Source organism: Entelurus aequoreus, linkage group LG12 (genome assembly GCF_033978785.1).
Source record: "Entelurus aequoreus isolate RoL-2023_Sb linkage group LG12, RoL_Eaeq_v1.1, whole genome shotgun sequence".
Classification (NCBI taxonomy): Eukaryota; Metazoa; Chordata; class Actinopteri; order Syngnathiformes; family Syngnathidae; genus Entelurus; species Entelurus aequoreus.
In genome coordinates, this window is record NC_084742.1 from 72,711,848 (window position 1) to 72,715,310 (window position 3,463).

Below are 3,463 nucleotides of genomic sequence, written 5' to 3' on the forward strand. Positions count from 1 at the left end.
TCCGCCTCCTCTCTAAAAAAAACTATATCCGGGGGGAAATGAAGTCAATTAGACAACTTGGCGGCTCTCTTCCTCTCCTTTAGTCCTCCACTTGTCTCCTCTCCTTTAGTCCTCCACTTGTCTCCTCTCCTTTAGTCCTCCACTTGTCTCCTCTCCTTTAGTCCTCCACTTGTCTCCTCTCCTTTAGTCCTCCACTTGTCTCCTCTCCTTTAGTCCTCCACTTGTCTCCTCTCCTTTAGTCCTCCACTTGTCTCCTCTCCTTTAGTCCTCCACTTGTCTCCTCTCCTCTCCTTTAGTCCCTCACTCCTCCACATGCGCCGGCATCCCGCTCATTCAGACGTCATGTCGGACGGCGGCTCATTAGGGACATCAGACGTCATGTGGGACGGCGGCTCTTTAGGGACATCAGACGTCATGTCGGACGGCGGCTCTTTAGGGACATCAGAGCGCCGCGCAGGTAAGCTACACGCCTTAGCCCAATTAGCATTAGCAACCACTTTTTCATCATTTCTGACACTTTCACGCCGAGTAAAACAGGAAGTGTTAACTTGTTTCACTTGAATGCGGGAAAGTGGCTTCTTTTGTCGCGAGTGTAACTTTTATTTTGGTATTTTTACAAGTGCAACTTTTATTTTGGTACTTTTACAAGCGGCTAACCCAATAAATGTGTTACTTTTAGCAGCCGATGTGCTGGACACCTTGTCGACTTAAGCTGCTAAAAGTTATAGATGGAGTTCCGCAACTAAGCAGGCAACAATGTAAGCAGGTAACCATGTAAGCAGGTAACCATGTAAGCAGGTAACAATGTAAGCAGGCAACAATGTAAGCAGGTAACAATGTAAGCAGGTAACCATGTAAGCAGGTAACAATGTAAGCAGGCAACAATGTAAGCAGGTAACCATGTAAGCAGGTAACCATGTAAGCAGGTAACAATGTAAGCAGGCAACAATGTAAGCAGGTAACCATGTAAGCAGGTAACAATGTAAGCAGGCAACAATCTAAGCAGGTAACAATGTAAGCAGGTAACCATGTAAAAAGGTAACCATGTAAGCAGGTAACCATGTAAGCAGACAACAATGTAAGCAGGTAACAATGTAAGCAGGTAACAATGTAAGCAGGTAACAATGTAAGCAGGTAACAATGTAAGCAGGTAACCATGTAAAAAGGTAACCATGTAAGCAGGTAACCATGTAAGCAGACAACAATGTAAGCAGGTAACAATGTAAGCAGGTAACAATGTCATAGGGGAGTCAGACAAGTTGCCGCCATTCACACTTCCGTACTACGGGCTCGTTCTCGTCTCTCAGAGCAGGAGCGCACATCAGCGCGGGGGAGGGGGAGGGGGGGGGGGGTCTGCTATCCCCGTTTAAATAAAACAATTCATTTCAGTAGGCTTTTAATTCTAAACATTTATTTTGTTGAAGTATTATTCAATAAATATATAAAGGATTTTTGAATTGTTGCTATTTTTAGAATATTTAAAAAAAATGTCACGTACCCATTGGCATACCTTCAAGTACCCCCAGGGGTGCACGTACCACTTGGCATACCTTCAAGTACCCCCAGGGGTGCATGTACCCCTTGGCATACCTTCAAGTACCCCCAGGGGTGCACGTACCACTTGGCATACCTTCAAGTACCCCCAGGGGTGCATGTACCACTTGGCATACCTTCAAGTACCCCCAGGGGTGCACGTACCACTTGGCATACCTTCAAGTACCCCCAGGGGTGCACGTACCACTTGGCATACCTTCAAGTACCCCCAGGGGTGCATGTACCCCTTGGCATACCTTCAAGTACCCCCAGGGGTGCACGTACCACTTGGCATACCTTCAAGTACCCCCAGGGGTGCATGTACCACTTGGCATACCTTCAAGTACCCCCAGGGGTGCATGTACCACTTGGCATACCTTCAAGTACCCCCAGGGGTGCATGTACCACTTGGCATACCTTCAAGTACCCCCAGGGGTGCACGTACCCCCATTTGAGAAGCACTGCTTTAAAGCTTGACTTGTTAAAGTCCAAGTGCACTTCTCTCCTCAAGTGTGCTTGCATGAAGGGTCTGAGTGAGCAAAGTATGATTGTCAAATGGCATTTCAACTGTAAAATCCAATCAAATATATTTGCAAATAAAAAAGCCATGATTATATATGAAATAAAAGAAGTGGACTATAACTCCTTCCAGAAGGAGTCAATCATGTTCCAAAGAACACGGATCATTCCAAACATGTTCATCTTATGCACAAAACATTTTCTAATTTGATTATTTTGTTTACTTCAAATATTGTGTTTTATTTCAAATGTAATATTTACCTTATTTATTTGCATTATAGGTGCAACACATTAACCATACAATATTATTGATGTGGATCATTCAAAACAAAATGGAGTATAATAACCGATTGTAAGAGAGATAATAACTCCGTGAACACCCTATGCTTATACTGCTTCCTAAAGTGACCCACAAAGTAGAATTTCCCATCCAGCTGCTCATCAATGTTGTCATTATTATTACTTTTCTTCAATAACCTTTTGTACATTAGCACTTTTCTACTAAACTGTCTTTTATTTGCTGTTGCATTTAGTGGCTGGATTAGTGCTTTTATTTTGACAATCCTCCCCTCCACTTTCATCTCATTGTTTTGAAATGGATCCACCTCCTCCTACTTGTCCTAATGATGATATTTTTATGACTTTTAAGACTTTGACACAATGTAAAAAACTAATACTCTTAATCATTTCAAGAATAATAATAAATGAAATACCATAATAATACCAATTATAATTTGAAATGTGTTCAACAATGTTTTTATTTGAAAAACAACACAATGGATAAATGTAAATAAAATCAGAATGTTGTCATTTCGTTATGTCATAGTAATGATTGTTATTATTATTATTACTACTGCTAATAATACTACGACTACCACTATTACTAATACTACTACTACTAATAGTACTACTACTACTAATACTACTAATAATAATACTACTTCTACTACTACCACTACTATTACTACTACTACTACTACTACTACTACTGTTACTACTACTAGTACTGTTACTACTACTAGTACTAATACTACCACTAGTACTAGTACCACTGCTACTACTACTACTATCACTACTACTACTAGTACTGTTACTATTACTACTACTACTGGCAGATAAGTTGTTTTTGTGCTATCGCCAGCTAAAGGAAACGCATCATAACTCCAAATCAAACCGGGGTGTGAATATTTAACTGTGCTTTACAATCAGAGTTTGAAAATAAAAGCTTGTAGTGAAGAGATGCAATTGAGTTTCCTTGAAAGAGTGGTTGTTACAGTAAAGATGAAGGGTTAGTCTGTGTCCACAGGTGGTTGTTACAGTAAAGATGAAGGCTTAGTCTGTGTCCACAGGTGGTTGTTACAGTAAAGATGAAGGGTTAGTCTGTGTCCACAGGTGGTAGTTACAGTAAAGA

General features: G+C 41.0%; 1 protein-coding gene across 1 annotated transcript in view; it reads left to right on the top strand.

Annotated features, from left to right (window-relative positions):
* The first annotated feature begins 203 nt into the window (after positions 1-203).
* LOC133662547 (uncharacterized) overlaps positions 204-3,463 on the top strand; it is a 23,463-nt gene continuing 20,203 nt past the window's right edge. Inside the window, exon 1 of the mRNA XM_062066660.1 lies at positions 204-457. The gene's annotated coding sequence lies outside the window, so the exon portion shown is untranslated. The remainder of the gene's footprint in view (positions 458-3,463) is intronic.